This window comes from Phyllostomus discolor, chromosome 7 (genome assembly GCF_004126475.2).
Source record: "Phyllostomus discolor isolate MPI-MPIP mPhyDis1 chromosome 7, mPhyDis1.pri.v3, whole genome shotgun sequence".
Lineage (NCBI taxonomy): Eukaryota > Metazoa > Chordata > Mammalia > Chiroptera > Phyllostomidae > Phyllostomus > Phyllostomus discolor.
Genome location: NC_040909.2, coordinates 35,651,628 through 35,677,624, shown reverse-complemented (window position 1 = coordinate 35,677,624; position 25,997 = coordinate 35,651,628). Strand labels below are relative to the sequence as shown.

General features: G+C 41.3%; 1 long non-coding RNA gene across 1 annotated transcript; it reads left to right on the top strand.

Moving 5' to 3' along the window:
- Window positions 1–17,885: 17,885 nt before the first annotated feature.
- On the top strand, window positions 17,886–25,526 carry LOC118501860. Its single transcript, XR_004904522.1, has 3 exons — window positions 17,886–17,919; window positions 25,268–25,272; window positions 25,517–25,526. It is a non-coding gene; the product is annotated as an uncharacterized LOC118501860 (long non-coding RNA).
- Window positions 25,527–25,997: the final 471 nt, after the last annotated feature.

The window sequence follows — 25,997 nt, the reverse complement described above, 5'->3', positions numbered from 1 at the left end:
TTTAAAGTTTCTCCAGGTCTCCTAATCTTTTATTTTAATCTTTTTATGCTGTATTCCAAATGAATTCAAGTTTACTACCTTTCAATTTTTCACCTTTCAATATAAAGTTGATTCCATTAATAATATTATATTCCATTTGTTTATATTTTCAGAATTTCAAATTGTCCTTTTTTATATCCTTTTGTCCTGTTTCATTTTGCCTGTTTAATATTTCATAAATTTCTATTTTATTCAAGGATGTCATTTCTTCATCTCTTTGAGGATCCTAAATATACCTTTTTATTTATTTATTTATTTTTAAGATTTTATTTATTTATTTTTAGAGCAGGAAGGGAGGGAGATAGAGAGAGAGAGAGAGAAACATCAATGTGCGGTTGCTGGGGGTCATGGCCTGCAACCCAGGCCTGTACCCTGACTGGGAATTGAACCTGCGACACTTTGGTTCACAGCCCGCGCTCAATCCACTGAGCTATGCCAGCCAGGGCACCTTTTTATTTTTTATAATCAAGTTTCTCTTTTAAGACTTTAGTTTGAATTATGAAGAAAAAGATATATATGTACCTATATGAAACTTTTTAAATATAATTTTTACATTGTCATTTTTATTTCATCTGGAGTAGATTTAGTTTACAATTGTCAATCTTTCTTAGCATTAGATTTCTTTCTTAGGTTTTGAAAGAAACTACCTTGAGTAGGAAGGTTTATCTTATTAACCTTTGTCTCTGAACTTGGCTCCTATCCAGAACCAGATGCTTATTGATTTCTCATAGTCCCACTCCAATGGTGATGTTTTGGATATTTCTAAATGGTCAGGCAGCAAATGCCAGTTTGGCCTGGGCCTTCCTGCAAATATTTCTTAGACATGTCAACAAAAGCACAGTTCAGAAAGAAAAAATTTAATAAATTGGGCTTCATCAAGATTAAAAGCTCTAATGACATTGTTAAGAAAATGAAAAGACAAGCCAAAGAATGGGAGAAAATATTTGCAACCCACATATCTTTAATATAAAGAATTCTCAAAATTCAATAATAAGAAAAAACCATAATTTCTTAAATGCACAAAATATTCTAATGGGTATATCACCAGAGAAGATACACAAATGGCTAAGAAACACATGAAAAGGAATTCACTGTTGTTGAGGAAATGCACATTTTAAAAAAACAATGAAATACCACTACAAATCTATTAAAATGGTTAAAATGAAAAATATTCACTATAACAAGTGTTAGTGAGGCATTAGAATTATCATACACTGCTGGTAGAAATGTGAAATAAAAGAACCACTTTGGAAAACAGTTTGGCAACTTTCTTAATTCAAACTAACACTTACCATGTGATCCAGCCATTGTACTCCCAGGTGTTTACCCAAGAGGAAAGAAAGCATATGTTCATACAAAGACTTGTACTTAAATGTTCATAGTAGCTTTATTTGTAATGTCCCCAAACTGGAAATGACCCAAATGCCCACTGACAGGTGAATGGATAACAAATAATGGTGTATCCATACAATGGAATGCTACTCAGCAATTAAATATTATGAACTCTTGATACATGATGCATACATGGAAGAATCTCAAAATAGTTACGCTAAATGAAAAAAGCCAGACAAAAATAGAGTACATACTGTAAAACTTCATTTATATAAAATTCTAGTAAATGTAAATCTCTAATGATAGAAAGTAGACCAGGGTTTGCCTGGTTTTGGTTGGGCAGGAGGGAGAGATTCCAAAAGAGCATGATTTTAGGGTTGATTGTGGTGATGCTTTCATGGGTGTGTACATATGGCAAGACATCAAATTTCACACTTTAAGTATGTACATTTTATTGTATGCCAATTATATCTCAATAAAGCATTAGGAGGGAGAGGTGGTAGAAGGGGAGGAAGAAAAGGAGACACCTATGTATATTCAATAGTTTTTCACCTGTTATTCAGTCTCTCCAAGACACTAACAAAAGTTTCACTAAAACATTTTCTCAAATTTGGAAATTCTTATTGGAAACTTAAGATTACATAAGGTCTTTCAGACAATTTTTATAACTTTAAGAAATTTTTGAAAAGTGATGCTTCAAAAGCATTTGTTACTTGGAGCTGTCACCCAGTCCTTTGGAGGTTTTGATGAGACAGTCATGTAGCTCTTCCCTTGGTCTTTTTCCAGTTCTAGTCATTTTCTTAGCCACCTTCCTGCATGCCTAGTGAGTGTGGTTTCTCAGCTTCAGGATAGTTGTCTTTGCAGATACTCACATGTCTACTCCAACCTACAATCTTTGTAGTCCTTGGCCCTGAAATCTTGGCTCTGCCTACCATTCTTGGCCTGCTCCTGCCCTCTTGGCTGCAGAATGAACTTGACTTTTTATTCTTGTTTCTCTGGCTCACTACTCTTGATCACCAGTGTAGGTCCTCTGCCCCGACCATGGTCATCCAACATTCAAACACTAACCAGACCATCTGGTGCCTCTGTGTAGGAGCCAAGGGTAGAATTGGAAAAATTGATTCAGATTCTCTTTAGCTGGATTGTTTACTGACCTATGAATAGTATCACAGGTTCCTTCAGCAAGGTGCAGGCAGCTGGCTTCTCCTGGTGGTTCAGAGGACCTCCACAGAAACTTCCTTGACCCCCTAGTCCAGGCTTGGTTGGGTGCTCCTCCACTCCTCTAGGATCCTGTACTTCCCTTTATTATTCCACTTACTTTGTTTTCTTTATATCTTCTTGCCTATCTACAATATGGGAAACTGGAGAATAGGAAGCTTGTCTTATACATCTCAGTATCCTCAGCACATAGTACAGATCCAGCTACATGGGAGGCATACAGGTAAACAGCTCATTTAATTACAACAGTTATACCTGCAGGACTTGAGTTGCTAGGTCTTGGATATCATCTGTGTTTGTAACAGTTTCCATTACAAGTATGGTTCCTCAACTTTTGATTTTTATCATTATGGTTTGGAAAGAAGCATTGACCCTTTTCTCTGATAAAATTTTGAGATTGCTCTTAAAGACACGTGAACACTAAAGAAGAATCTGTTTATTCTTCCCAAATGAATTACAACCTGCTTTCCAAATATATAGCATTTTTTTAATCCTATCCAGCAACAGAAATGTTTGTTATGGGGGGGGCGACCCAAAAAAGCCACCAGAATTTATTTATAAAAATTTGTGTATTTATTCTTATATTTTCAAACTTCAGTCAACTTAAAAGTACTCTCCATTTGATACAATACACCACCTATCAAGTGTATTGTATCTGCTGTATTGTATCAAGTGTATTTTTATACTGCTCAAAGTTTTTTAACTCATTGATTTTGATGCCTTTTAGTGCTTCTGCTGTTTTTTTCTTCACTTTTTCCACATTGGCAAAACATTTCCCTTTGAGGACTCTTCATCCAGTGAAACAAACAAACAAACAAACAAAGCCACTCAGGCAAGATCAGGTGAATAGGGAGGGTGGTGTACGTGGGTCAGGCCATTCTGGGTCAAAAACTGCTGAACACTCAGCATGGTGTGGGCAGGTGTTCTTGTAAATCACCCATCATGAAATGGGCAAACGTATTGAAAGAATCTTCAAAATAAATTTGCTGAAGCCAAACACAGCCTCTCACAACAATGCCAGCTGATACACTGATATAGGTGGTTCCCTAGAACACTCCCCTAGCTGGGGAAGCCGGCTCTACAAGGGGCCTGTTCTCCAGAAAACAATTTCAGTTTGGGGGGGGTTCCCCCCTCACATGTTTTTTAAAAAGGTAGGTGACCATGATTTGCATCCCAAGTCTCTGTCTAGTTTACTTCCCACATGTACTTTCTAGGTCCTTCAAGAAGAATAGCATAATGACTACTCCAGGAAAATTCACTTTGGAAAAAATGCTGCTCTCAAATAACCTCCTGCCTGGTGAGTAAGCTAGAGAGTGGAGATAATCTGGGAACCCCTACCACTGCATCCCTCCAGTTTGAGGGTCATACTGAGGCACAATCAATTGTGCCATTCCAGCCCCAATTTCTCTCTGGTTTCTGCTGGCATAATGCCCCTTGAGCAGGAGGCATTCTCAGACCTGGCTGACCACAGTGCTCCTAGCAGGTAAACAGTGGATGTTGCCCATCTTTCCCCTCTTCCATTTCTGGTCCTAACACCTTTATCCCACCTCACCTCCAGGAAAAGAAGGTGATAGTCCCTGAGAGCCCTTGTTATCAATGAGTCTTTGGCCCAGACCTGACCTTGTTGGCCCTAGGAATGGAGTAGGAGTGGGGACAGTGGTAAGGTCAACAGAAGGAGAGTGATTATACCTACACACTGGACAAGTGAATTATAAAGCAGGTGGAGAAGGAAATCTGAGAAGGTAGCAGCCTGAACCCCTATTTCTGATGCTCTTTTTTTCAGCAAATTCCCTGCAGCAGTGACTCAAAAGAAAGCAAAATAACAATGAAGATGGGAATAGCCTTAGAACAGTTAGATTCTAAAGAGGAACTGACACACACCTGAGGTTTCAGATTCCAAGGGGGCTGGGCAGATGTGGGCAGTGGTCAACTGCTATTTTGTGGGATCTGCTTCTGTCACCTAGAGGATGTTGGACCCAGTGACAAGGGAGGAAGGGTCCTTTCCATTAAAGTCTGGGGTGAGGACATCTGACTACCAGCAACATGAGCAGGCCCAAGACACTGAACTGCAAGCTCCCAAGGTACAGAGAAAGCTGCTGTGACCACCAACTCATTGCTCTCAGCATTGAGAAAAACAAAACAAAACACAGTTCTTCACTTCTTCCTCTTTCTTGTCCTCTAATTCTCCAATCCACCACTGTTTGAGAGATGCTCAGCCAGACCTGAACATATGCTAAAGAAAGTCACACCCAAGACATGGTGTGGAATAAATGATTACAAGTCAGTAGAAGGTAGTATGAAGGGACACCAAGCAAAGAACCAGAGCTCTTCTAAATGAGAAAGCTTTAGTGGAGAGGGGGGAAAAAACAGAAGAAAAGTAAACATTCATAGAAATGCATAAAGCTATATAGTTAGAGATTTTTTTTAAAAGCCTGGGTAAAGTTTTAAAAATTCTGATTTGAAATATGCAGTTGCAGAACTACAAAATAGAAGTGATTCAACTGAAAACTGAATTGGTAATGCAAAACAACAAGTAGGGCAACTATACTACACAAGAGCAGAAAATACAATGAAAAAAATAAGAGATGTGGAAATCTAGAAGACTTAAGATGCAAAATGCATAGTTTCAGAAGTAGATAAATGAATAGACCCATTAAAGCAAAAATGTAAAAATAAGAAAAAAATCTGAGTTGAAAAAGATAAACTTTGAATTGAAAAGTCACATATAGTATCAGGCAAGAATGATAAAAAAAATTTAAAAAGATACACACTCACTAAAATTTCTGAACTCTGAGGATAAAGAGATTTGGTTGCAGGCTTCCAAACACAGGGAGAAGGTGAGTTTCAAAGGCAAGAAAATCAGAGCACAACATTTTTCATCTGCAACTTTGGACACCAGAGACAGTAGAACTATATATAGTCTTCAGAGAAAAGCATTGTGATCCAAGATTCTAATACTATTCAGTAAAATATTCATATGGAAAGAGAAATTTTTTCATATTAAGGAAACTCATAATGCATGCCACTCCATATATTTCTAAGCAAATTACTTAAGAAAGCACTTAAATATAAGTCATGACATCATAAAAGTCCTAGAGGAGAACATAAGCAGGAAAATCTCAGATATTCCATGCAGCAATATTTTCACTGACATTTCCCCTAGAGCAAAGGACATAGAAGAAAGAATACACAAATGGGGACCTCATCAAAATAAAAAGCTTCTGCACAACTAAAGAAAAAACATCAGCAAAATAAAAAGGAAACCAACCATATAGGAAAATATATTTGCCAATGACCATTCAGACAAGGGTTTGATTACAAAATATACAAAGAACTCATACAATGCCACACCAGAAAGACAAACAATCCAATTAAAAAATGGGCAAAGGACTTGAACAGACACTTCTCCAAGGAGGACATACAGAGGGCCCAGAGACATGAAAGGATGTTCAGCATCACTAGGCACCAGAGAGATACAAGTTAAAATTACAATAAGATACCACTTCACACCCATCAGAGAGCCCATCATAAATAAATCAACAAACAATAAGTTCTGGTGAGGTTATGGAGAAAAGGGAACCCTAGTTCACTGTTGGTGGGAATGCAGACTGGTGCAGCCACTGTGGAAAACAGCATGGAATTTCCTCAAAAAAACACAAACAAACAACTAAAACTGGAACAGCCTTTTGATTCAGCAATTCCACTGCTGGGATTATAACTCAAGAATCCTGAAACACCACTCCAAAAGAACATATGCACCCCAATGTTCATGGCAGTGCAGTTTACAAGAGCCAAGTGCTAGAAACAGCCTAAGTGTCCATCAGTAAATGAGTGGGTCAAAAAACGATGGTACATTGGGATACTACACAGAAGAAAGAAAGGAGCTCCTACCCTTTGTGACAGCATAGATGGAACTGGAGAACATTATGCTAAATGAAATAAGCCAAGCAGTGAAAGACAAATACCATGTGATCTTACCTACAAGTGGAACCTAAACAACAAAACAAACAAGCGAGCAAAATATAACTAGAGACATGGAAATAAAGAACAAACTGACAGTAACCAGAGGGGAGGGGGATGTGGGATAATGAGGAAAAGGGGAAGGGTCATCAAGGAGTATGTACAAATGACCCGTGGACAAAGACAACAAGGGATGGGGAGAATTGAAGGTGGGACGTGGGGGTGGGTAGTGCAGGGGAGAGTAATGGGGGCAATGGGGACAAGTGTAAGTGAACAACAATAAAAAATCATAACAAAAATACCTAAAGGTAAGTTGAAATATTCAGAGAGTAAAAATCAGTCAAAATGTATTTATTAAGTCCTTATTTTTGTCCCAGGGTAGAGTGGTGAATAAGACAGAGACCCTGCCCTCCAGAAGCTCCTATCTAGGTATCAAGTGTTGAGAAGATAAGTGGATAATTAAGGAAAAGAGGGGCTGCTTTGGCAGAGCTGGGGATGGCATTTGACTTGAGAACTGGCTATAAGGAGAAAGCAACCATGCATACTTATAGAAGAAGAGCATTCTGTGCAGAAAAAAACAGTCTTTGAGAAGAACATAAACTTGGTGTATTCTCATTCAGGAAGAAAAACAGAGTGGCTGGGTGTAGGGAATCTGAGCAGGAGTGAAGGAAGATAAGGTCTTGAAATCTAGATTTCTTCCCATTCCAGGGTATGCTGCTGGACCAAGTTCCTAGCCTCCCTGGAAGGTGGGTATGGCCATGAGAGTTCCAGTCAGTGCAATGTAAAGAGAAGAGGTATTCAAATCTGCCCCATAAAAATCACCCTGCTCGTTCCTCCTTTCTAGCTAGTTACAATGACAATGACCCCTAGGGTGACTTTGAAAGACAGCCATATGCTAAGGATGATGCCAGCCTGCATCTCTGCATGATTGTGAACAGAAGAACAACTTTCTCAACTTTTTACCTACCTCAGTGCTGTTATGTGAGCAAGAAACAAACACCTACATGGTCTGAGCCATGGTTGAGTACTGAGTAATCCATTACAGCAGTTAGCACACTCTGAGCATCACAGGTAGGCTGGGTCTTATGGAACCACATTACAGAGTTTGAATTTCTCTCCAAGTATAATGAGAAGGGCTGGAGTGTACTGGAACTGGAAGGGTAAAGAAATGCAAGAAGGAAGTAATGCAATGAGATTTATATTCTAGGATCTAAGAGCAGGTTCCTCCTCAAACAAGAGGCCATGGCCACAGTTAGTGAGAGAGTATTGTGACTTGGAATGGAGGTTAGTATGTAAGAGGCTATGGCATATTGGTTTTTGGTGAAATTTTAGAGCTAGAGATATGAGAGAAATTTTGGATATGGGATGTGTGAGAAAAGGAGGAATGAAGGAGAATTCATGAGTTTGGGACAATTTACTGAGATATGAACAACTGTAAAAGGAAACAAGTTTGGGGCATGGGGAATTGATGCAAACTCCAGCTTGTGGGGACCCTGTGTGTTATGGCTGCAACAAACAATTTCACATGGACTACAGAACTTTGGGAGAGAAAAGGGAACTGGCATGGCTGCTCTCTAAGTGAGAGAGAGGGCCCCAACCCCTGCCTGGACAGGCTTTCATTGCTTTTCTGGGTACATTACATTGAGGAGCGTCCTCATTTACTATGCACAGGTTCACTAACAAAGGAAAGAATGTTGCTAATTACTTCAAAGAGATGGATGTTTCAGATCAAAGGGAAAAGTGATTGAACTGGTTATACTCCATACTTGGGAGGTTTAGCACAGACTTTAGGAAGTTAAAGATACGCAGTAAACATTTTCTGCCTCAATCCAGGGTGAGGGAGTTTTGGCAAAAGCAAGTCTCATAGCAGCCTAGGTACAATGCAAGCCTGATTCCCCATGGGAAAAGCTATCCCTGGGCATGGGTCCTGGGTGCCAACCTCACTCCCCATCGGTTTTCCAAATCAGGGGCTGGGCTATATTCCCCACATCATGGGAAACGGTTCCCTATAGGGAATTGAGATTTCTATGTGCTCCCATCAAAATGAGATGTCTATTAGACATGCAAGGAAAATGTTAGATATATGAATCCAGAGTTTCAAACAGTAAATGAAAGTTGAGGAAAGAACAATGAGAAGCATCAGTGGCTGTATGTTTCTGAAGACTCAGATCGTTTAGGGGGAGAGTGCTGTTGAAGAAGGGAAGCCTGGGGCCAAGCCCTAGGGCCCTCCAGCATTTCTGCTTCTGGGTGGCAGCCAGTAGCCAGCTGGGAGGATGAGAAGGAGTGCCATTTGAAAGAGGAGAAAAGCATGGAAAGTGCAGGGTCCTGGGAGCTCAGTGAGAAATGAGCAGATAGTCGGGTTTAAATAGCTTGGGGCTTTTCCAGTCAAATACTTAAGAAGGAACACATTCATTTCCCAGAGCTGCGGTAATATAATGGTTTCTTAAAATAATAGAAATTTATCCTCTTGAAGTTCCAGAGGCAGAAGTCTGAAGTCTAAAGTCAAGGTGTGGCAAGGTTGGATTCTTCTGGAGGTTCTGAAGGATCTCTCCTAGTTTCTGGTGGCTGCTGGCAGTCCTTGGCATTCCTTAGCTTGTAGATGCATCACCCCATTTCTGCCTCCATCTTCTTTGTGTGTTTCTGTGTCTATTTCCCCTTTTCTTCTCTTACAATCACTTGTCATTGGATTTAGAGCCCACCTCAATCCAGGACAATCTCATTTCAAGATATTTAACTTATTTACATTTGCAAAGATCTCTTTTTTCCAAATAAGGTCACTTTTGTCATATTTACAGGTCTCAAGTGGGCATATCTTTTGGGTGGACACTATTCAACTCAATACACAGAGCAGGGGCAAGTAAGTTCAAAGGATTTGTAAAGGAGGCTTTAGGCCATGGAATCCAGGCTGCAAGAGGGAGGAGAGGGGGTGTGAGAGGGTCATGGAGAGTGAAGAGTGATGAGATTAAATTGGAGTGTGGCTGAGAACGAGAACCAGAGCAAGGGAGCTAGGGAGACAGGGTGAAAGGGAAGGGCAACATCATAATGCTGGCAGAGTTCAGTTATTGATAATGATGAAATCTGGGGAATGGGCACCTGAGTGAGTGACTGAAGTGAGGTCTGAGAAAACCCCACTGGAAGGAATGAGTGCATGGGACTCAGAGAATGTTGGTTGTGTCACCAACATGAGTGATGAAGCCCCAGAACAGTGCAAGTGGAGAAGGGGTAACAGTGAGTCAGGTACCAAAAGCATCAATGTGTAAGGGATAGGACAGAGGAGAGAGTGCAGTGATGAGGAGGACTGACTGGGTGACGGTCATGGGTAATATCCAAACAGATGAATGTGAGGAGATTGCCACCTGCAACAGAAGGGATTAAGAGGTATAAAACAATTTGTTTTATAAAGCTGGGAGCCAAAGGATTCCAATTGAACCCAGGAATTGGTGGGGCAGGGACAGAAGGAACGGAGGAGGAGACACAAATGAACAACTTCATTTTGGTGTTGGGTATGTGGCTGAAACTGAGTCAAGTGAAACTACACTGAAAAGATCTCCTCTTGGGGAACTGGAGCATTCAGCACATTGGTAGTAAAATATAGACATGAATACTCTTCAAAATATATATACTCACTAAAAATTATAGACATCTAGAGAAATTTCCAAATCACCAGAGGTAACAGTAGTAACTAAAAATAAAAAATCTAATAATGCAGTAAAAATTGGTTAGGAAATAAACAGGAACAAATACTACATAATAATACAAAAAGCACAAAACAAGGCAAACACAAACATGTCTTTTATTTCCATTATGGTCACTGTATTTAATGTCCCTATTAAAATAATAATAATAAAATCATTAGGCAGTCATTAAAAACAATAATTGTGGTGATTATTTCATGGCTGTGCAATTGTTTACTTTAAATATGTACAGTTTATTGTGCATAACTATGCTTCAAAAAGTTATTTTTAAAAAAGAACAAAGATCCTAAGATTGGGTGAAAAAGCAAACTCCAATTTTATGCTCCATGCACACAACTTAAAGAGACAGAGAAAGACTGGAGGGGTGGGGGCAAGTATAAATGAATGGAAAATAGGGATGACAGTACTTTTTTATCACATAAAGTAGATTTTGAGGCTAAAAGTATTGTCAAACAACACAGATATTTTGTAAAGATAAAACATAAAATTCACCAAGATGTTCTAACAGCCAAAATCCTTTAATGAACCAATAATATAGCTTTAAAATATATAAAGTAATGACTTCTAGAAATACAACAGGCAAATCCACAATCATATTAAGAAAGTCTAATGCATCTTAATAATGCTTCTCTCAGAATTTATGTATTCTAGTAGATAAATATAAAATAAAACTATAGTGAACTTGAGTAAATAACTAATGAACACACATACACAGACATGGAACTTCATATTCAAAAAGTGGAAAAGGTACATTCTTTTCAAATACCCTTAGTGCTTTACATATTAGGGCTCAAGAAAATGTCAGCTATTTCCAAAATAAATAGAAATCATATAATAATTTTAAAAATTTAGTCTATAAAAAGTAAACAAAAAAACCAGTTCAAATTTTTGTAATCTCTTTTCTAAAACATCTTTGAATTCAAAAAGAAATGAGAACTGGAATTTTAATTAGAAAAAAGGAGAATATTTATATTACATATAAAACCTAATGGGAATCAAATAGTGATAGTTAATGGAAAATGTGTAGCATTAATGTTATGTGTTGGAAAATGAGGAAAATTTAAAATAATGAATTAAACATTCAATTCAAGAAAATAAAACAAGTTCAGGATAAGATTATATGTGAGAGAAAAAATAAAAATACAACAGAAACTATTGACATAGAAAACAAAAGAAAAACCCTGTGGTTATAAGTAATAAAATAAAATGTTTGCTTTCAGGAAAAAGTTTAAAACAAAGGAAAGACTGTGCCCTTGACAAAAGTAAAGACAGTTCATCCATCAAGAATGCCAAAAAGAAAAAATGATAAACCCTAAAATTCCCAAAATTTAAGACAATGCATTATGATGACTACTTTGAAAATCTAGTTGTAATGAATGATTTCTTAAGAAAATGTAACTTACCAAAACTAACCCAAAAGTTAAAAGAACACAGAGAAAAAGTTATGTCCTCAAAGATATGTCTCCAAAATTTAAAATTTGTTGTGTGGCAGTTATGAGTGGAGATTGGCTTTAGTTCTTGCTCTGCCCTTTTTTAGTGCTGTCTCTGTGGTATATGGTTGCCACAGGACACTCAGTTAAATTGGAACTTTAGATAAACAACAAATAATTCTGCAGTAAAAATATCCCCATGCAATATTTAGCACACATATTTAAAAAAGTATCCGTTGTTTATTTGAAATTCAAACCTATTTGGACCTCCAGTATTTTAGTGGCAATCTAGACTTTCAGCAGATTACTAAACTTTCCTGTACTTGTTTTCTCATCTTTAAAATGGGATAAAAATACTACTACTATTATTATTACTACTACTAATAATAATAAACCTATGTCATAAGGGTGATGGGAGAATTAAATTAATTAATATATGGAAAACTCAGAACACATGTACATAGAAAGCACTATGTAAGTATTAGTTATTTTAGTGATACCTCCTTTTCTCCATTCTCTCTCTCTCTCATTCTTTCTTTAACAGCACATATTGAACACTTAAGTGCCTGACCCTAGGTTAGATGCCAGCTGGGGCAGATACACACTCTGCCCAGGTGCTGCCCAGGTGCTGATGCCTGGCTTGCCTCAGCTCACTTTACCTCCCAGTATACCCACATTGTGAAATTTCTGCAAGGGTATAAAAGGGCCTCCTTTCAAACACTGTCAACAACTGTTCTGATGATGAAGCCACCTCCCCGGTGTCCCCTGTCTTCTCTTTCCTCTTTAGGTACCACCGGCTTCCTATACCCATTGGCCTCTGCCTCTACTTTTTTTGGCATTCCATCCCCAGTGCCCCATACCTTTGCTCAGGTCTCTTTTATTTACACTTTAAAGTGGCTGCTAAACATTAAAGACTCTGCACTTTGATAGTAGAAGGAAAGGTTTTATTTCTACTCAAAGGAGAAAAGTAACACCTTTTAAGTTCCTACTCTGGGCCAGATATAAGGCTAAACTAAGCCCCTTTTCACATATTTTTCTCATTTACCTCTCTAGTGATGTGGCACAACAGATGTTCATATCTCTATTTTACAAATTAAAAAACACAGGTTGTGAGAGGTTAAGTGCCTTGCTCAAGGTTATACACAAGTCAGTGGCAGAGCTGGAATTTAAATCCAAGTCTCTTTGCCTCTAAGTTTAGTATCATTTCTGCTACCCCACACTGATGACCACCTTGTGGGAAATTTGCTTTTGTGTGTGTGTGTTCAGATTTTTAAAATGATATCTAGATCTAGGTCAGTTCTGTTTTCTCTTGGCCTCTTGGTTTCTCCCTGTTCCCTCCTGCTCTAGATTATGGGTCTGTGGTTCTTTCTTCCTGTCTATTTAATTCTATGGTCAGTCAGGCCCAGAAGGAGATGATGAGCTAAGGAACAGCAAGGTTGCCTGCTACTTCGTGCTGCTGTTGTGGAGCAGATCCCAGAACAAAAGCCTGAATCTCCAGGCAGAGTCTTGTCTTCCCCGAAAACACAGACCCTCACTGAGTGGGAAGCTGCCAGACTGGGATGCACCATCAGCTGTGCCCTCTGCTCGCTGTGCCCATCAGCTGGGCCTGGATCATTTCTCACCTGTGGGTGTGAAAAGGCTGAGAGCAACAGGGCAGCATAGTTGAAACCCACAGTTGAGTGGTTTTGATAATTGGAGTCCACTGTCATATTTGCAGAGTCTTCAAAGCTTCCATAAGGATAATTTCTTAAATTTGTGTTTTCATGTCAATGACCATCAGATATTGTTAACATAAGTACATCCTGAAATATGAAGATGACCCCTCAGATGCAAGGACTGTCATGTCATTTCAGGGCCTACATTTGTGTTCCTTTCTTTCATTGTATTGACGCCAAAGAACACTATTTTAAGTGCTCTGAGCCAAAGAGAAAAGAACATGTTGGAATCTATACCTAAATGTGAGTTATGTTTATGAAAAGTGAAGAACAAATAATGTCACAGTACATGGCCATAAAGTGGCTAGACTGGGGAAAGAGGTAGGACAAGTGAACCATCACACAGCACAATCATAAACCTGACAGCACAAGATAGTCACCGTCATTCACTATGTTAAGTTAAAAATAATTTTAATGTTACTAGATTTGTTTTTAACAAGTTCTAAAATTGGTTAAATCTGTTAACCAAATTGATTCAATTAGTTTAAATTTATTAATTAGTTTTTATTTTTGTTCGCATAGGCCTATGCATTTAAAATTTGAATCTACTTTTCTGTTTATACACATTTAAGACATACAGTAAATTTATACTTATACTTCTAGTTAAGACAGATTAGACTGTATCTGACTAACTCCCTATAGGAAAAAAACTACAGAGCTGGCTAACAAGCCAGAAACAGCTACTAGATGGCATTAGAGAATAACTAAAGCTTCTAAGACTTGAGGGGCCAAAATCCTTGAAAAGGGGAAATGCTTCGTGGTGAAACCTGCATTTAACAGTATTTTGCCTCCATGAGTCAGTTATCATTTCCTGGTCTGGAGCATAGAGACAGGGGTCAGGGAAAGCAGCAGTCTAGAGTTTACAGCAGACTTACTGTCTGAACAGACAAAACTGGGAGTTCAAGCTACTTTATCAATCAAGGCTTGAAGCCCAAGATCCTGGATAAAAAGGATCACAGAGAGGTAAATCTGACATTGAGCCTGAATTTCCCCTTGAGTCAACTTATGATTTTTAAGCTACGTGTTGGAACATGAGAAAGGACACATGGAACATACACAGAAAACCAAGTGCAAAGAAGCTGCCAAGACAGTAAAAATACAAGCATGCAATGTTGTAGCCTCTCAGTGCTGGGGAGACAAAATAATTAGAGTTTTGGGTCTACCATAAATGAAACCCTGGGAAACATCCAGGGACTCAGTTGAGACCTCAGAAAGGCTATGTCTTAGGAATAAGGTCAAGCCAGAAATAGAAAAGCCTCCATGAATCAAGGTGATCTTGCCATATCCCATCTGCATGCAGGGAAAAGACCTATTCCCTTTCGAGTCCCAGCCTGGCTAGAGTATGCTACTGCAACATGAAGCTGCTCACCCACAACCTGCTGAGCTCACATGTATGGAAGATGGGCCCCCGTAGCTTTCCCCCTGCACCTTCAGGCCACCAAGGTCTACATCCAACTATAAAGTTCAACCCTGACTGTGTGAGACACATGATGCCCTAAGTGAAGTGGTCTGCATGTCTGGAGGTGGCCAACAAGTTGCCCAAAGAACCAGTCCACAGGTATGAGAATGATGAGAGATTTCTGAGGAAGATGCAGGTCATACTGCGGGAGGTAGTTGTGTTGGAGGAACCCTACAATGCCCAGGGTTGGGATGTGTGTTCCCATCAGCTGCAGGATCCCCAACATGCTGCTGAATGATGAGGAAACTGATCCATAACCATGCCACTTCTTCATTCTGAGACCATGTGTGTCTTTGTTTATGCATATCCTGTTTGCTAGCTCTCTTGAATGCATGCCCAACCCTTGACTCAATGACACACCAAACACACATTTTCTTGAGCTAGATGTGAATATGTATGTTTTTTCTCATTAAAGATCAGAAACAAAACAAAAGAAAAAGGAAGACTTATTCCTCTATGCAGGAAAAAAACATCATCTGAAGTCTCTTGAACTTTTAAACACAACATCCAGAATGCAATGAAAAATTACCAGACATACCAGTAAGTAAGACCAAATCACTGAAACTCCAAGAGAGAATAGAGTCAATGTAAATAGACATAGAATGAACTTTCTCTATTGTAAATCTGATCATTTTGTTCCTTTTCATAAAATCATCAATAGCTCCCTATTGTCTTCAGAATAAACTGTGAGCTGTATTTTTGTTCCATTAGGCCATTTCCTCTTCAGGTTATGTCTTACTATTATACCACTCCAAATCTTAGCAAGCATTTATCCTTCCACTATAGTAAATTAGTATCAGTTACTCAAATGCACAATGCTTTCTCTGCCTCCTGAAATGTTCATATAATACTCCCCCTTCATAAAACCTTTACTTGTTTTTTCCCTTAGCAAATTCCCAGCCACCCTTTAGGGACCCTGTCTTCCAAGAGGCTCTCTCTGATCCCTCAGGACATCATTGGGTCCCTCTCCTAACATAACATGGCATCTGTCAGATCATTTATTATGCTGAATGGCAATTAAATGTCCACATGCATATCTCTCCATCAAATTACAAATTCATTGATAGCAGGTCCCCTGAAAGTTTGCACAACAACTAACATTACAGACATACCTCAGCAATAGTGCAGATTTGATTCCATACAGCTGCCATAAAGCAAATACTGCAAAAAAGTAGGTCACCCAAATTCATTGATATCCCAGGGCATATAAAAGTTATGTTTATGCTATCCTGTAGTCTATTAAGAATGAAACAGGATTGTATCTTTAAAAAATGTATATACCTTAATTAAAAATATTTTATTGCTAAAAATTGCTAATCATCCTCTGAGACTGTTAGAAAAATGGTGCTGATAGACTTGCTTGACACATGGTTGCCACAAAACTTCAATTTGTAAAAAACACAGTAACTGTGAAGTACAATAAAACAAGGTATGCCCAAATAGGTAAGCCTGAAGATTGGTGGCTGGGAAACAGCATTGCAACCAGGGTCCTGGGAACAGAAGCTGAGCATTTTTAATAAAAGGACTCTGCACATCAGTGAACCCACCCAGGATCCAAATAATGACCTTGAGACTGTGGTTATTTGCCTCCACCCACATAGGTCCCTGGAGTAAGGACAGTTACCATGGAGGACTGGTAGTGACAGCCAAACCCAGAGTCCCTGGGGCTCCACAGCACTTCACACCAGCTCAGGAGAGAATAAACACCAGTGTTCCATTTTCAAACCCCATGAAGGTCATGAGTGTAAAGAACTCGCTCCCAAAGGCCTTTCTTCACACTGAAGGTGAGGAGTAAAGCTAGCTGTTATCTGACTGCAACTGCTTTCCAAATGATCTATAAAAGTCTATGCTTCTCCCTAAAGTGATCTTTTCTCTTAATGCCTACGTAGCTAATCACTTCTGTCCTCCACCAGGACTGGAGGAATGTGTCTTTAGAAAAGTTCATTTGGAATGATTATACAAACATAAGGAGCGACTAATACTGTTTTGTGGTGGTCTCACACCCTGGAATAGATGCAGCTGTTCTCATCCACAGCAAATCTCCGATGGCCTTCACACCCCTGCCCATACGCCCCAGCACACACTGATCCCTACAGCACAGCCACAGCACTGGGCGGCTCCTCAGAGATGGCAGCTTCAGAAACAGCCAAAGCAGGAATAAGACAAGCAAATAATGCCACTGGGATTTTATATGGCCTATCTTTTCATCTTTGCAATGAGCTGAGCATTGTTATTTCTACTTTGGAAGTAAGGCAAATGGAGCTGAGAGGCTGAGTAATTTGTCTAAGATCACACAGCTAGATGTGACAAGAATTTAAACTCAGGTGAATCTGATGGACCCACACGTCTGATGATTATTTTTCCCTTCTGTGGATATAACTTAATTGTTCCAAGCACAAGTCGCTCCCATCCCTCTGGCGGTGCTCTGTGCTCCATTTGCAAATAACGTGCCTCAGAAGAAAGAAGAACAATTTTGAAGCCTAGGCTTATAAATCTAAACTAAAAGAGTTGTTACATCAGAATAAGTCAAGGGTCAAAGCTATTTTAACTCTAAAATGCATTCCATCAAATAGGAATCTGCTTCTACCCTTTGAAAGGTGTCTCTTTTCAAGAGCATCTCTGCTGTCTGAATAACATTTATTCCAAGCAAGCCCCCCTGTGGAGAGAGCACCAGCTCCACCACCCCACCCCCAGACTAGTAAACCAAATGTGTGCATGTGTGCCTGAAATCTCCTGCCAAGGAACACGGGCCTCCTGGTCCTCTGATTACACTTGATGGTACAAGATAAAGTAAAGAAGAAAGCTTCATAATGATGATGCACTGCTTCCTGCTGCAGCCATAAGGAATGAAAAACTCACCGTGGCCTAATTCATGACAAGACAGCCGGCAACAGCCCAAGTTCATTCCAAGATAGAGACATTATTAACTTGTGACCCAGCCTAGGAGCCAGGCAGCTGTGAAATGATGTTTCAGTTAAAAAACAAAAACAAAAGAAAAAGAAGAAGGGGAAAGAAACCTTCTAGAATATATTGCTGGTAAAATGTTTACACTCAGTTTAACAAATTTTATAGTAATAGTGCTTTAAAAATGTGCTTCTCATGAATGGTTTTGCAATACTGAATGCAAATAAAGAAACAATGAATATGGAACTGCAAACAGATTACCTCTGCCCTGGAATGGAAGGTAGTAGCGCATTACCCACCCAGTTCAGACCCTTACATGAGGATTTGCCACGTGACTCTTAGCAGATCCTACAAACTGCAGTTTGGCCAGCTCGTCTTTACCGCTGGAAGCTGTGGCTATAGGTGGCTTGACAACAGACCAGACTCTCCTAACCAAAAAGTAAATAACCAAAGCTTCCTACAATTTGGTTGTTATCCATGTGAGCACCATGGAAACAGGAGAAACTGAGGACAGTGAGTGACACAACTCCCAGACCGATCTCAGAATGTTTGGCCTGTAGTAAATCTGAAGTGAGAACTGCCCATTTTGCAGAAAAGAAGCAGAAATGTTATTTTAACCCAGAGAAACACAGCAAAACTTCTCAGCATGATGGAGCCGGATGCTAAGGTGAGACTCAGCATAGCTGATGCATCTTTTTGGGAGGACCCTACAGGCAATAGGAACACTGGTGTCTGGGAGGCTTTCTGTCCCAATAGACTCTTGACACACAGAAAGGAAAGGAAATAGCTGTTTAATGATCTATGATAACTCAAACTCACACTCAACATTCCTAGGCAAGGAACACAGCATGCTCAGGCCTCCACTGCTGGCCAGTGGGCAAGTGAGAAGGTAAAAATGGGCAGCAGTAGCATGAGCAGAGAATTCTCTTCAGAGTACGGAGAACCAGCCCCTAGAATGAAGGGAATCGGGGCACCAGTGGGGTGACCAACATACCCCAGTTTTCCCAGAACTTTCCTGTTTTTAGCACTGGAAGCACATGTCCCAGGAAATCTCTCAGTCCCTGGCAAATCCCAGCACAAGGGCACTCAGTGTAGAGAAGCAGAAACTGCAACCTCAGCAGCCATTCCTGAATTAAACCTAAGGCAGAATCATGCAAAGCCCCATCAGAGGCTGGCTTACAGTAATTGTTGAGGACCTGCAGACATAAGGACCGAGTACTTGGCACTGAATGAATATCTGGAGGGGAAAAGTGGACTTCCCAGTGCAGACAGCTCTGGGGCACAGGTAAATAGGAGAGGCTGGAAGAGGTCAAGTCCAGGATGGTGCACTGTTTCTCCAAAGTTCTTTGCAGGACTTGGAAATGGTGATTAGAACCCACGACCTATCTCTTACATTTATGGATAAAACTGTGACAAGTATTTTCCTTCTGCATGTGTGTGGGCCAGGCTTGCTCATGTTTAACACACTCTTCCATCCACCTCACAAAGGCCTTAGTTAGGGAACACTTTTGGATCATGTCATAAATGAGTATTTGGATGGAACATGTTTGGCCTAACTACTGGAATAACATTTGGTTTCAAATTCTACTTTAATCACCCCTGCTCTTATCCCGCCTTCACCCCACATCTCCCTTACAGAGCTCCATCTTAATTAGACTCCTACAGCCTGGCTGCATTACCTGTCACACAAATAGGACTTCACAGCTCAGGCATTGATGGGGTCCTGGGAGAGGCAAAAGAAATTCCTCTAATGGATCCAAGTGTGGGTATACACATCATTCATTCCTGAGAGAGACCACAATATAAAGTTGCCTTAATAATGCTTTTAAGTCCTGGCTGATGTGGCTCAGTTGGTTGGAGTGTCATCCATTAGCCAAAGGGCTGTGAGTTCGATTCCTGGTTGAGGCACATACCTTGTTTTCAGGTCGGTCCCCAGCCCGGATACATGCAATCCCTGGTCCAGAGGCATTTGGGAAGCAACCAATAGATGTTTCTCTCTTTCCTTTCCTCTTGCCCTTACTGTCTCCCTAAAAGCAATGAAAAAAAAAATGTCCTCAGGGCCTGACTGGTTTAGCTCAGTTGGTTGGGTGTCGTCATGCAAATCGAAATGTCACCGGGTTCAATTCACTGTCAAGGCACATGCCTGGGTTGCCAGCCAAGTCCCCATTTGGGGTCACGTGAGAGGCAACCAACTGATGTTTCTCTTCCTCTCTTTCTCCTGCCTGTCCCCTCTCTCCAAACATAAATCTATAAATCTTTCTAAAACATGTCTTAGGGTGAGGATAAACATTTTTAAATGCTTTTGAATACCACAAGACCTCATGTTGTTTGTATGTAAGGAATGCCTATTATTAATCATTATTGTTAGGGATAAGGATGGAGTTTGACCAATTCTTTCTCTCACCACCACTGCCCTTTCAGGCTCTGGCTTACAGAGAACATCACAAGAGGTGCTAGGTATGAAAAGGCCTACGGATGTTTTACACATGGATCAGACAGGTACCCACTAACCCAGGCACAAGAGCCTCCTAGACAAACTGGGCCAAAGATGATGCTTATCTTCACTACCCTCCCATGACTTAAAGACCATAAGCCATGAGGGGCAAACAGAGAGAGCTTTGGTCTGGGCTGAGCCCCCAGAGGCAGGCCTTGCCTAGTGTACCAGGCTGAATGGAGACCGTCAAATGCAAGTGCCTCTAGTGACAGGGTGGCTAGTGCAAGAAGAGAAAAGGGTACAGAGAACAACAGTGTATGGCTATGCAGTTTGTGTACCGCACAAAAGCACCCCCTGAAGGGGCAAGTGGGAAATGGAGTCTAGCCCCAGCTCCACTTACCAGGCATCCTAGAAAAGCAAAGAGGGTATATTTGTCTTTGCACAAATATGTCATCCATTCACCAACCTCTATTCCTGTCAGGCCCTGCCTGTCCAAATGAAGCATTTTCAAACTCACACAGAGGCACCTTCGGGTCAGCTTGTCATGTGTAAGCAGTACCTTCGACTCTTGCACTCTATTCCTGGTTAACATGGGACCCTCTGAACATTAACAGCTCCGCTGTTCTTGGGACTTCTGAGCTGGGAGATGACAAGAACAAGGCTTCTTCTCTGGAAACAGGAGGCAGGTGGGATTAGGAGTCTGGCCTAACTCCATCCAGATTTTGCCCATTTATCCAGTGGGGTTAAATGGCCAAGCCCAGGGCCAGCCTGGAGACACCTGTCTTCTCAGGGGTGGAGGTCAGCCTGTGGGAAGAGCAGTTTAGCTGTTACCCCTAGGAGCTCTGAAATAGTCAGAACAGGGTATCAGGTAAAATCAATCCAGGTCTGCACTGTACCCTAGGCCAGAAATTCACCCTGATTATATTTCCCATCTCACATTGCAAGCCACACTGTCCGATATAGTTCAGCAAAAGAAGCTGGACCACAAACACCACATGCCAGCATAAAAATACCACAAGAGGTGGTACCAGCAGCTTAAAAATACCCTGACCTTGTGTTCTGTGGAGCTCTCTCCATTATTAAATGCTAGGAGAGATATCAAAGTTCAAAATTGGAGCTCCCCTCATTTTGCAAGTTAAGATCCAAAGAAATGAAATACTTCCCCTCCCAGAGTTTCCCCAGCTGGAGTCTGAGTGTCTCCTTCAGGAGCAGCTGCTCTCCGCACGGAGACCCAGACCAGGTGTGACTCCTGAAGCAACAAGGAGTTTGGATTTAGCTGATCCCAAATCACATGTGTGTCCCATTTTTCTAAAGCTTTGAAAGTCAACAGAGCACAGAATAGCCCAGCCCCACACCCCCCAAATTTAGCCACGTGACATGATGTTCCCAGAACCCATGTTTGTGTTGTCCACCATAGGATGGAGCACATGCTTGGTGACTTCTGCTGGGAGGGAGATAGGGAAAACCAATGTGAGACAGAGAAAACCTTCTGGATTTCAGACTCTAGAATTGCCAGTGAGACTGGCTGGCATTCACCCTGCTGCAGTCCCTGCCTGCAGGTCTTACTTGAGTTTTCATCTCCACCAAGTCAAACCTGTGTTTATAAAACCTGTCAATCCCCATTGCCCCTTAGAGGCTTCTGTTCCTGGAACCCATGGGACCTGCTTCATAGGATCAGTCTCACCTGCCCCCTCCATCCTGTGAGCAGGAACCTGCCCGAGCCGAGTGTGTGTGGCTCTGCTCGTCTCACACTCCCACTCTCCGCTGTGACTGTCACCTGCACCCCTGGGTATTTCCTGGCCTGCAGCCCAGGCTTTGTGAATCCTGTCTGTTAGGGCATTTCCCTTCTCCCTACTCTTTGATTCAACTGCAGGAACTCCAGGAATCAAAGCAGCTGTTGATGGTTCTGGAGAAGACCACCTCTTGGTGCCATAGGCTCCTTTTCCAAACCCTCACTCACCTCTCATCTTTCAACTTTTCTTTCCATCACCTCCTTTCCTGTGGCAGTAGGTTCCCCCTGGCATTCTGTCTCGCTCTGGCATTCTCTGACTCCTTTCAGGCTAAGTTTTACAATGTATACCAGCTGCCTCTTCAGATCTCTCCTTTTCTTTCTGTGTGTAGGGCTAGTATTGTTTGCTGGATCCCAGTGCTTTCCTTTATTTTCCTATATCTTTGTATCCCGTCTCTCTTTCTCAGTTCCTCTTTGAGAAGAGAAAGTCCACCAGGATGTATTTTCCCAATAGTCATTCATCCAGCAAATATCTACAAGGGACCTGCTGTGCACTAGGAACTGTCCTGGATGCTGGGAGACAGTGATGAACGAGACAGTGCCCCTGCCCTCCTGAGCTCACACTGAGGAGCAGAACAGACCTACATGTAGCCCAGACTTCACTCTGCCACGACTTTCCCATTGGACCCCCACTTTCCTTCCAACCCTAACTCTGTATGTTTCCTGACACATTTCTTCCAAACCTGTGCCAGACCCACTCCCCCACTCATAAGTGTCTCGCCTTGAAAATTGCCCTTATATCCTCCTACGGTTATTCTCCCCTCTCCAATTACTCTCCCAAGGTTATCATGTTCCCTTCTCCAATCTACACAAACCTGCCGCAAGGCCCCTCATGCAGCCATCTCAGACTTCAAGCAGGGGCTCCCCAACAGCTCCTATAGTAAATTCTTTCTAGCTAAAGCTTTTGATTCCTTTCTTAGACATAGGATTTGAAATAATACCATTTAATTTGGGGGTGCCTCCATCCAGGAAAAGGCCATATGTCTGTACAAGCACAACTTTCATGCCTCTTTGTCCTCTCATGCGTCAACATCTTCCACTTCTCTGAGAAAAATCCTGCATTTCATGTCCCTGAATCCACCAGGATGCTAAAGCCGGTTTGCCAGTATGAGGGAGGAGGTGTCTCAGGAACCCATGGAACAAGCACATGGATCTGAGGGCAGCTCACAAGTATCTTTCTTGGTCCTGGATGCAGCTTAACACAGGACTCAAAACAACACTGTCTGAGACAGGAGAGCCTGTGCCTTCTGCCAAGGCCCAGCCTTAACAATCTAAAACTCCAAACACCTACCTCACACTCTAGTTCTCACTTCCCACGTGGAATGTGGATGTTTCTGGTAAGTTAGTGTCCCACACATCCATCTCATAGCAGTCAGTGATACCAGCTCTGGCTTCAGCCTAAGTTGCAGTATCCCACATCAGCCAAACTCCAAGGATTTCCCACTGCTCACGTTCTGGGTCAGTCAGGGTATGCAAGGCTGTGTTCTCATCACAAACAACTTCAAAACCTCAGTAGCCAAACAACAAGTGCTGATACATACGTCACAGAGCATCTGGGAGAAAAGGTGCTTTGTTCTACATTTGCTTCATTTGGGGACCTTGGCTGAAAGAAGGTCTGTCCTGACTTTCTGCAATCATAAATTATTATTCTTAATCATTGTTGTTATCTATGCCTACAGCAGGAATATGAACTTCTTTGAAGTCAGAAAAGTCCCTGTCACTTTCCCTCTCTGTGCCTCATTTGCCCCTTGTAAAAGGAGAGGATGGGGTTACAAGTAATCTTGAAAGCTACATAGATCTCATAATGTTCGTGTTTCTTCTACCTGGGAAAGGAAAAGGAATTAATGTTTACTGAGCATTTACTCTCACAAGTACCTGAAAAGCATAATTATTTTCACTATTCAGATTGGGCAACTGGTGTTTAGAAAAGTTACTAACTTATACAAGACCACACAGATGATAAGTAAGAGGTGTGGAATTTGAACCCATGACTGCCACACTCCAGTCATTTTTCTCTTTTCATTGTGTTTCATTCAATACACAATCTGACATTACAAATACAGAGAGGGAGGATGGAAAGAAACAGATATAATACTGTGAGCAAAAAGCCATGCCTCATGGAGTAGTCTTGGGCAGTAAATTAACCCATAGTGTTCTTATTTTTCCTTACTATTCAATTTAACTTAGTAAACAATAATATTTAGTACCTAAGTGCTAGGTACTAGACTAAGTACTGAATATTTAAAGACTAATTACTTGAGAAAATTGGGAGCACGCCTATCAGGGAAATAAAAACCACTCTCCATATTTCCAAGGGAAGAATTTTATTGCAAGAGATTCAATACTTATAAAACTGATGGAAGAACTGGGGAAGTAATGATAATGGAAAACTGGTGTGGGCTTTCAGGAAATAAGGAAGTGGAAGAACTACCAAAAGCTGCCATCTGCTCATCCATCTATCTGCCATTTCTGGAAGTAAGTAATGATTTATCCTTTTCTTTCGACTTTTGAATCTCATGTAAATCCTCTCATTTGAAGAATTTGAACTGCAACTCTGCAGGCACGGAATCTGAGTTATGTAGTTCCCAGACTTCCAGCCCCTGTGATACAGGACAAATTTAGAAGGTCAGGTAAGGTGTTGAGTATCAGCTAATAAGAGGTAGCACAGCATACCTGTTCTAGCTAGAAGGGTCAGGAAAATCTCCTGCAGGGTGACATCAGCTGAGCCTTGAAATAAGATAGAAAAGGAGAAGGATCCTCAAGAAGGAGTGGTGTAAAAACAGAGCAGCAAATCCCCTGAGAAAATGTCTTGTTACTGAATCCAGTCAGATCATCCTGTGGTAGAAAACAGGGGCCGGGTTTAGGCCAACCAGCAAACAAGATTCTGGAGAGCACGTTAGGCGATGCTTAGGAGCTTGGATTTTATCCACTAAATGATGGAAAACCATTGGAAACCACTTAAGAAACTCATAGAAGCAGGTAAGTATAATTAAAAGATCATTTTGTCACTGTTGAAGAAGGTTTGTGAAGGGAATAAGGAGACCAAAGAGAAAGCTTTGGTGTCATCCAAGTGCCAGATGACAGTGGCTTGGACCGAGCGGTGGCCGTGGGGATGAAGGCAGTACAGAGATAAGGCCGTATGATTCACGGGCTGTGAGCATGAGAGAGAGGAGTCAGCCAGGTTTCTGACTTGGGTGATTATGGGATGGTGAAACCATTCACTGAATTGGGAGCGTGGGAGAGGGGGCCTGTTTAGGAGAGGGGGAGATGGAGACTGCTGAGTTCAGTGCAGTGTGAGTTGGCTTTCAAGTGCCTGGGCGATGGAAAGGATGATAACACCAGTAAGGCCCTCTACTCAGTGTGGGGAGCACTCAGCTGACCATGGCAATCCCTGTCTCAGGGGAGCTTTGAACTCCATCAGCCTTTTACTGACTGACTCCAAAGGCACCTCAACAATGGAAGTCTTTAGGGAATAGTCAAACCTCACTTGAGGCAAGTCTTTTCAGTTCCATAATGACTGCTAGGAAATATTTCCCTGGAGACTCTCAAAGGCATGCTGGAAATGGGTGCTCCATTTCCCTTCCTCTGAGCCCCAAGTGTGGAGAAAGAGAGAAGAAAGCTCTTCTGTTGTTTGATCCTGATAAAATCCTGAATCTGTCTTGGTTCTAGTTTATCTATCACATAAAGTGACTGAGTAAGACAGGAAACATTTTAACGAGACACAGGAGTGGGTGTTAAAGATGGGTAAGACAAGGCTGGAGCCTTGGGCAGCCAGCCCACCCTGTGTAGTGAGCTAATAGCTCACTGGGGCAGGCTTAGAAGATCCTGCTGAGGGACTTCTGTGGGAACAGGGTGACCATTGGTTTCCATTTGCCTGGGACTTCCTAGGTTTTAGTTCTGAATCTCCCATGTCCTGGGGACTTCTCCATCCCAGACGACCCAGGACAGCTGGGCAGACTATGTGGGGAGATGTGCTTCTCCAGTTCTCCCCAACAGAGTTTCTCATAATTGGGGGAGATGTC